Genomic DNA, 9,996 nt, shown 5'->3' with positions numbered 1-9,996 from the left:
AATTTAACACTGTGCCTTGGGGATCTATTCTTGGCCACAGACACAGTCCTAACTTTCCTTTCAAACCGTACAGGCTTTAGCCACTGCCCTGCGGGTAGATGTTCAGATGTTCCCAGGTTTCTTTTTCAGAGAAAGCTGCTGGAAATGGCAGGTTTTGCCGGCCACAGAGGTTTTTATTTCAAGCCCCCCTTGACCACCCGTGGGGGCTGCAGACCCTTCCCCAGGGCAGTAGAGACAGAGAAAGCTGAGGTCCAGGCCTGCCCGCTTCCTCCTCGCCCTTCTCCTCCCCACCGTCCTCACCGCACGGAGCTGAAGTCAGAGTATCCTGTTCCTGCCCTTTCGTCATCTACACAAAAGAGGAAAAACCTGTTCCCCAGAGACCAGACTGCCTAGCCTCCCTCCCGTCCTGGGTTCTGCCCCAACAAGCAGAGAGCCAAGCAAAGGGGCGCTTCTGGGGACAACTAAGGCTTCCAGGATGGGGACGGTGACCCTTCTCAAAAGAATGGAGACAGAGAGCCTTAAGAGCACTTCGCACCAGCCTGATCAACCACGGCCCCTCCCTGTACTCGTGGGGAGACTGAAGCCCAGCGCAAGGCTGGGCTCCTGAGCCCATAGGTCTCAGGGCTCAGGACTCCAGGATGTGTGCTCCCGTTTCTCCCAGGCTGTGCTCTGCCCGCCTCTAAACACAGTGTATGTAATTGTCTGTTCACCCTCCACCTGGCCTTTGGGCTTAGGAGCGCTGTGATGGCCAGGACCGTGTCTCGTGTCCCCTGGCTCAGAGAGCCAATACCTTCACCAATTCAGCCATCAGGCGAGCACCTACTGTGTGTCAGTGCTGTGCTAGGCACTGGGGCCCCAACAGTGAGCTAAGTGGGTCAACCCCCATCCTCTTGGGCTTACATGTTTGTTGAATGAATGAATGAATGTCTGGAGCTGGCATTCCAAGAATCTCAGTGCAATTCCACGCTTCCTCCACTCCCTTCCCCTGAACAATGGGCAGAGTTCATCCTACTTTACTTGCTGTTGTGAGGATCAAGCGATCAGTCATCAGAGGTCTCCAAGCTGGGTCATTTATCAGAATCCCCTGCAGGCACTCATTAGAAATACAGATTCCTGGGCCCCTCTTAGAGCTGCTGCATCAGAATCTTCTTGGGAGAGGCTGGGATCTGAGTGTTTAACTAGGCCTCCAGGTCATTCGGGTCTTTGGAGAGAGCTTCCAGCAGGAGCCCTGCCCCAGCGTCCCTGGATGCGCCTCTCTCCACATCCCACCCTCCAGCCCCAGACTCCAGCCCCTCACCGGTGCGGACCTTTCTCAGAGCTGACCTGACCCAGTCATTCCTTCATGGAAACCCTTCCCCTCATCCTCAGGGCAGAGACCCTGCCCTTGGGTTCGGTCCCAGGACCCCAGGCCAGCCTCCTCACCCACCTCCCTTCTCCAGCCTTCAATCCATATTGAATTTCATTCAGCTTCACCAAAGCACCAGCCCACTCTCACTTCCAGATCTTTGCCCGCACTATTCCCCAGGCCTGGGACACGCTTTTCTCCCTTCCTTGGGCCATACCACTCCCTGCGTTTGGCTCACTCAGGACCTACATGGACCTTCCACTCACAGAGACCAGGTCCCTACTGTGTTCTCCCATATCCTGCCTTTCTGGTGCACAAAGGGTTGCTGCTTTGCCTCTGAGCCTTGAGAGTGAAGCCGAGCAGGACCCTGTAGGGCCCTCCTGGGCATAAAAGCCTTTCCGGGTTCCCCATTTCTTATTTGCAAGTTAAAGGCTTCAGTCTCCCTAAACCTTCCCTGAGTTCCTAAGGGCAGATTCAAACAGCTGCTACTCAGGGACAGGAAGGAATGCAGAAACAAAAGAGGAACAATCAAGAAACAATAGTGCAGGGAATTCCCTAGCGGTCCAGTGGTTAGGACTCTGCACCCTTGCACGGGTTCAATCCCTGGCCCGGAAATAAAATCCCACAAGCCACGTGGTGCGGCCAAAAAAAAGAAAAAAGCAATAGTGCAGTGATTAAAGCAGGGTCCTGGTTCCTCCCCAAGGGATATACATAACAATATCTTCCAGTTCTTCTTCAGGAACTAAGGTGCCCAGGCAGGTGGAGGATGGTAACTTCAGGCCAAGCGCAAGACTCCTGGAGCACCGCCCTGTTACCTCACCACCAACCAATCAGAAGGAAGCCACACACCCTGCAGCCCTCACCCTAAATTTTGCCTATAAAAACTTCTCCCCAAAAACCATCAATGAATTTGGGGGTTTTGAACATGAGCCACCCATTCTCCTTGCTTGGCCCTGCAATAAAACTTTCTCTGCTCCAAACTCCGATGTTTCGGTTTGTTTGGTCTCACTGTGCCTCGGGCACATGAACTTGTGTTCGGTTACAAGAGGGGACACTGCAGTGGGGTCATAATCCCCAGGCCTGGCAGATGGGAGAGGCTCAGCAATACTCCATACCCTCCCTTTTCCTTCTGTCTTCAAACAGAAGCCCCGAGGAAGTTAGGGCCACATAGTGGGTCTGGAGGCCAAAGCAAGACTGAGGGAGAGGGGGAGGGGGCTAGTCTCTGCTGTCCCCAGGGGGTCCCTCCAGAAGTCCTGCATGTGCATTCAGCATGTCCCTGTTCACCTGTCCTACCTGCTCGGTGGTCCAGCTCCATCCGCTCTTGCTCTGGGACAGGTAATTCCAAGCTTAGTTCTGCAGACAAAGAAATACACACGGTCATCTCAAATGACAGAGAGGGCTGAACAGGGCGGCCAGTGACCATCTGCCCAGCCCCTGACCAGAGGTCCCTCCGTGCTGCTTCCAGTGCTCTCAGGCACCAAGGAACCCCCGCCCCATCCACCCACCACCCCTGGCACTGGGCCTGCTTCCTGGACCCTTGCAGGCTGTGCTGTCTGTGGAAAGCCCTAGTCACCCCCATCACCTGTGCCTCAGACCTTTCTCAAACAGACTGGGGGCCTGGGACTCCTCTTCTTCTTTTGCAATCCTTTTCTTCTATAATATTTTCTTCCCCATCTGTACCACCCAACACTCCCCTAGGAGCCCCCAGCAGACCCCTTGCTGGGAGGGGCATTGCCCCAAGCCCCCCATCCTGGTGACTGTTTGCCCCTCTGCAAATAGGATTTTGCCCATTCTTTTACCAGCTGGTCATTCAAGGAAAGGAACCAGCTTGGCCAATGTGGAGGAGAGCCAACAGCAGGAACCGACTCTGGGATAATCTCAGTCTTTCCTCCGAAGAACAGGCCTTTGGGGCAAATTAGAATGTCAGCTCTAGCATCTTCAAAAGCCTCTGCAGCTTTCAAGTTTGGGTTCCTTTTTCCTAGGTGATCTTTTTCTTATCCATATTCTCTTATTTTATTGCATGTGTTTTTTAAAGGCTTCTGTGAATTTTGTAATACAACTAGGATAAAACAATTTATTGTATAATTGGATAAGGAAAGCATAGAAGCAGCAAGTCAGAGCTGGAAGGGATCTTTGAGATTAGCTAATCCAGTCCCTTCGTTTTATTTATTTATTTATTTATTTTAAAAATTTATTTATCTATTTTATTTTTGGCTGCGTTGGGTCTTTGCTGCTGTGCAAGGGCTTTCTCTAATTGCAGCAAGCGGGGGCTACTCTTCGTTGCAGTGCGTGGGCTTCTCATTATGGTGGCTTCTCTTGTTGCAGAGCAAGGGCTCTAGGCACGTGGGCTTCAGTAGTTGTGGCGCGTGGGCTCAGTAGTTGTGGTGCACAGGCTTAGTTGCTCAGCGGCATGCGGGATCTTCCCAGACCAGGGCTCGAACCCGTGTCCCCTGCATTGGCAGGCAGATTCTTAACCACTGCGCCACCAGGGAAGCCCCAGTCCCTTCATATTACAGGTAAAGAAACTGAGGTCCCAGGGAGAAGGAGTGACTTGCCTGAGGTCACCCAGCAAGTTGGTCTGCTGGTAAACTCAGAGCAGGTTAAGAATCAGATGAATTTTGAAAAATCACCAGGCAAAACACCCTATTAATTCTGACTTGTTTGGTGATTGTGCAGCTTCTGATATGACTTTTCATGATCCTTATCCCCCTGGTATTCATACACTATGTTCCCCACCTAACACTTGAGTGTGGGCTGGACCTAGTGACTTGCTTCTGATCAAAAGAATATGACAAATGTGAGAGGATGTCACATCCAGGATTAGGTTAGTGACTTCTGTCTTGTTCACACTCTTTCTCTGGCTCTCCTTGCCTTGTTCGCTCTGATGGAAGCAGTACCATGTTTTGAGCTGCCCTACAAAGAGACTCATGTGGCAAGAACTGAGGGTGGCCTTTGGCCAAAGCTAGTAAGGAACAGAGACCCTTATTCCAATAGTCCTCAAAGAACTGAATGAGGGACTTCCCTGGTGGCGCAGTGGTTAAGAATCTGCCTGCCAATTCAGGGAACACGGGTTCGAGCCCTGGTCCGGGAGGATCCCACATGCCGTGGAGCAACTAAGCCCGTGCGCCACAACTACTGAGCCTGCACTCTACAGCCCGCGAGCCACAACTACTGAAGCCCACGCACGTAGAGCCCGTGCTCCGCAACAAGAGAAGCCACCGCAATGAGAAGCCCGCGCACTGTAACGAAGAGTAACCCCTGCTCGCTGCAACTAGAGAAAGCCCGCGTGCAGCAACGAAGACCCAATGCAGTCAATAAATAAATAAATAAATGAATAAAAATTAAAAAAAAAAAAAAGAACTGAATGAATCCTACCACCTGAATGGTTCCTCCCCAGTTGAACCTTGATATGAGAATACAGCCCACCTAACACATTAATTGTAGCCTATGGTAGACCCTGCGCCAGAGGACCTAGTGAAGCCACACCCAGGACCCTGATCCACAGAGACCGTGAGATAATAAATTTGTATATTGTTTTAAGCACACCATTTTAAGCCACTAAGCTTTCTGGTGATTTTTTTTAAATTAATTAATTAATTTATTTATTTATTTATGGCTGTGTGTTGGGTCTTCGTTTCTGTGCGAGGCTTTCTCTAGTTGAGGCAAGCGGGGGCCACTCTTCATCGCGGTGCGCGGGCCTCTCACTATCGCGGCCTCTCTTGTTGCGGAGCACAGGCTCCAGTCGCGCAGGCTCAGTAATTGTGGCTCACGGGCCTAGTTGCTCCGCAGCATGTGGGATCTTCCCAGACCAGGGCTCGAACCCGTGTCCCCTGCATTGGCAGGCGGATTCTCAACCACTGCGCCACCAGGGAAGCCCTCTGGTGATTTTTTAAATGCAGCAATAGATACTATGTATTTTGGTGCCAAGAGTGGGATGCTGCTGTAACAAACACCTAAAAATGTGGGAGTGGCTTTGGAACCAAGCAGTCGGTGGAGCCTGGAAGGATTTTGAGCAACATGATAGAAAAAGCCTAAACTGCCTTAAGCAGACTACTAGTAGAAGTCTGGTCTTAGAGGACGCTGCCAGTGAAGGCACAAGAGGAAGTGAGGCAGATGTTCTTAGATCCTGGAGGAGGACTGGTCCCTGTTATGTAGTGGCAGAAACATAGTGACCCTGTCATCAGCAGTTATGTGGAAAGCAGAATAAGTGACTAATGAACTGGGTGATCCAGTGAAGAAGATTTCCAAGCAAAGTATTGAAGGTGCCTCCTGGTTTCTTCTTGATGCTTGTAGTGAAATGTGAGAAGAGAGAGAGAAATTTGAAGGAAGGACTGTTAAATAAAAATGAGGCAGGACTTAGTCATTTTGGAAATTCTCATCCTCTCCAGCTGTCAAAAGATGCTAAAATTAAGAAATAGCTTCAGAGGACTGTTGGTAAAATGTAGCCAAGGCTGTGACTGTTTGTTATATCCTTCGAAAGATGAAAGATCAGAGTATTATTCAGTCCCACAAAAGGCCCTTTAAAGAGATAAGGACATGCCTCACAAATCCTCTTAATGGAACAATAGGGCCTCTCAGAAGCTTAAGGCTGCTATCCCTCAACAGAAGCCCCCATGGAAAAGAATGTGACTTTTGTCTAATGGAGAGAATCCCTATAAGGTTCACAGCTTTTGAGAAAAGTATGTTGGTGAAAATACTGCCAGCATGGAGTGAATGGGACAGAGATAGTACCAAAGGAAAAGAGATCAGTGAACTCCCAAATTCTACTGGCAGAAAGCAGTCTGAGAAAACTACTGAGCTGCAAACATGTGTTCCCTTAAAAAAAAAAGAAAGAAAGAAAGAAAAAAAAAAGATATTGTATCAAGTAAAAGCAAGAGTCCATACGTATGGCAGAGCAGAGAGCCATAGACAATTATCTCCAAACCTTGAAACCAAATCAAGGAAAGTCCAACATTTGCCTGACTGGATTTCAGAATTGCTATGAACCAGTGAATAATACTTCATGTCTGAATTTTCCTCATTTTTGAACAGGAATATCTATAGCTCTTATCCTATATCTGCCACACCATTGTACGTTGGGTGTGTTCAGGCAGATAGCTTAGTTTCACAGATCTACTGATAGAGAAGAGTGACACTCAAGGGGCCTCATCCACACCTGGACCTGATTTATAGGACCAGATTCTAAAATTGAAGCTGATTCTGTAATAGGATGAGATTTTTGGAGCTCTTGGGAGGGGATGAATGTATTTTGCATGTGGAAAGGATATTTATCATCGGGGGCTAGAGGGTGGACTGAGGTGGGCAGTAACATGGCTCCCAATGACCCCTATTCCTCAGTATTTACACACCTGTGTAATTCCATCACTTTAAATATGGGCTGAACCTACTGACTTGCTTCTAACCAGTAGAATATGGTGAAAATGATGGAATGCCACTTCCAAGATGAGGTTATAAGATTGTGACTTCTGTCTTGTTCATACTCTCTCTGGCTCTTCTCGGCTCTTCTTGCACTGATGGAGGCAGTTTCTTTGTTGTGAGCTGCCTTCTGGAGAGGCCCACGTGGCAAGGAACTGAGGGCCTCTTGCCACCAACTCAAGAGGAACTGAGGCCCTCAGTTCAACAATCTGAGGAACTGAATCCTGGCCATGGAAAGGGTCCTTCTCTAGTTGAGCTTTGGGATGAGACCGAAGCCCTGGCCAATATTTTGATCACAGGCTGTGAGAGACCTGAGACAGATGGCCCATTGAAGCTAGATCTGTATTCCTGACCCACAGAAACTATGAGATAATGAATGTTGTCTTAAGTCACTAAGTTTGGGGTGACTTGTTATACAGCAGGAGATGACAAATACAGCTCATGTGTTAAATATTCTCACATCTAGTAGATTAGTCTCTCTTCACAAGGACTCAGTGAGGTGTTTGGAGAAAGTATTAACTCACCCTCTTTCACAGTTGGAGAAAATGAGGCTCAGAAAAGAAATAGGACCTCACCCAGGTGGTGCTGAAACCAAGCCCCAATTCTATCTCCTTCAAGTTCTCTTTCTGCTCCTGTCCCCATTCCCCATCCCCAGCCACCCACCTGATGCGTCCACAGGAGCTGCCCCTCTGCCCCAATAGCACCCTCAGTCCAGAGTGGCCTGGACTGGCTTGAACAGAAGTGTAGACTCACTGTCAGTTTCTGACCTGGAGAGAAAATCCCAAGAGACGTCGGGCAAAGAGGGAGGGAAAGTAGATCCTGTTATGGTCTGAGCATTCCACTCACAAGCAACTCTGAATAGAGAGAAGGAAGATGAAGCCCCATGTCCTGGCAGACCCCTGGCCCACCTCAAGGTCCCTGCCTCACCTCTCCACTCTCTCTCATAATGTCAGAAAACCGTGAACCACCCTGGTGTGGGCTGAAGCCCAGGAGTGCAGATCTGCACAGCACAACTGCTGCTGGAGACCAGTGGATGGTTGCTGGGGGGCAGCCCCCTACGTCCATTGGAGTTGCCATGGCAATCACTGTACACAGGGCTCTGTTACCTCATAGGAATGATAGGCCCACCCTGGGGAACAGAGGCCAGGGAGAGCCAGTACTAAGTGGGCAACAGGGGCCTTCAGGTGTTGTTTACTCTCTCATCCACTAAAAACGTCCCCTGAGTATTCACCACAGGCCAGGTTCTGTGCCAGGCAGAGAGGGCTCAGATGCCATCAAGTGTGAAGGATGTTCTTGGGATTACCAAGCATTAAGTAGAGAGGGTGATTAGTCATTTCTGTGAAATGCCCAGCACATTGCCTGGCACAGAGTGAGGTGTCACCTGTAATTCTAAGCCAACCCCATAAGTGATTCATCAGCAAGTCCTGCAAAATACACCAGACTCAGACCCCTTTACCCACCTCCACATCCCCCCTGGCCCCTGGTAGAAGCCAGCACCACCCCTTGCCTGGGTTAACACATTTGCCTCCTCCCTGGTCTCCTTCTTTTGCTCTTGTGCCCTGCATTGATTATCTACTGCTCCATAACAGCATTACCACAGGCTCAGCAGCTTAACATACTTTATCACAGTTTCTGTGAGTCAGGGTCTGGGCATGGCTTAACTGGATTCTCTGCTTTGGAGCCTCAGAAGGCTGCAGTCAAGGTGTTGGCTGGGGCTGTGCTCTCATCTGAGGCTCGACTGGGGAAGGATCTGCTTCCAGGACCATGAGGTTGTTGGCAGGACACAGTTTCTCATGGTTTGTTGGACTGAGGGCCTCAGCCAGAGGCCATCCTCGGTTCCTTGCTATGTGGGCCTCCAACACGTCACTCACTTCATCCAAGTCAGCAAAGGAAAATGCCCAGCACAAGATGGGCATTATAATCTCATGTACTATAATCACAGAAGTGTCAACTATTATAGACTAAATGTTTGTGTCCCCCCTAAATTCGTATGTTGCAGCCCTAACTCCCAATGTGATGGTATTTGGAGGTAGGGTCTTTGGGAAGTAATTAGGTTTGGATGAGGTCATGAGGGGTCCCCACGATGGAATTGGTGTCCTTAGAAGAAGAGAAAGAGGGACCAGAGCACTGCTCTCCCCCTCTTCCCCTCTCTCTCTCCAACATGTAAGGACACAATCAATGAGAAGCCAGGAGGAGAGTTCTCACCCGGAACCAAATCCACTGGCACCTTGATTTCGGACCTCTAGCCTCCAGAACTGTGAGAAATAAACCTCTGTTGTTTAAGCCAGCCAGTCCTGTTATAGCAGCTCAAGATAAGACAGCATCCCACACCATTGTTGTTTTTTGTTGGTTAAAAGCAAGTTGCAGTTTCCACCCACACTCAAGGGAGGGGATTGCACAGGGGGTGGACATCAGGAGGCGGAGATTATGGGGACAACTCTAGAGTCTATCCACCAAGTCTCTTTCCCACCTCAGCAGCCAAGTGATCTTGTTAGAACTTATTGGATCATGTCACCCCTCTAATCAAAACCTTCCAGTAGCTTCCCATCTCAACCAGAGTAAAACCTGTAGTCCTTCCATTGATTTGCAAGGCCCTACCATAGATGTCCACCCCCTTCTCTGACCTCATCTCCTCCCCCTCTCCTGGTCACTCCCTTGGCCCCAGCCATGCTGGTCTCCTCAGTTTCTTGAACACACCAAGCCCAGTCCTGCCTCAGGGTCTTTGCACTGGCCATTCCCTTTGCTTCAACTTTCTTTCCCTAGATATCTACGTGACTTACTTTTCCAACCTCCTTTGGGACTCTGCTCACCTTCCCAGACCACCCTTTAAAAAAAACAAATCTTAACCCACCCCACATTCCCCATTCCCCTTACTCTTTTTTCCCACAGCACTTGTGTCACCATCTTACACCATATATATATATATATACCCCCAGGTAGGATGTGAAGCACACATGAGGAGGGAGATTGTGTTCACTGCCATGTCACAAGCACCTGGACCAGTGCCCACCTCACAGTAGGTGCTCAGTAAACATGTTGATGGAATGAGCTCTGGGACTGGAGAAGGAGGAGGGGGAGGAGGGAGAGTCTTCATCCCCTGAGATTGGCTCTTTGGCCCCTAAAAGCTCCAATAAGGGACCTAAAGCTGGTAGGAGAAGGATGGCATGGAGGCAAGAGGGGCCAGCTGTCCAGACTGCCCTAGCCCTCTTCCACTGCAGACGCCATGGGCCCTCAGC

Source organism: Balaenoptera physalus (assembly GCF_965194825.1).
Source record: "Balaenoptera physalus genome assembly, chromosome: 13".
NCBI lineage: Eukaryota > Metazoa > Chordata > Mammalia > Artiodactyla > Balaenopteridae > Balaenoptera > Balaenoptera physalus.
The sequence above is the reverse complement of the archived record's forward strand: the minus strand, read 5'-3'. Positions refer to the sequence as shown.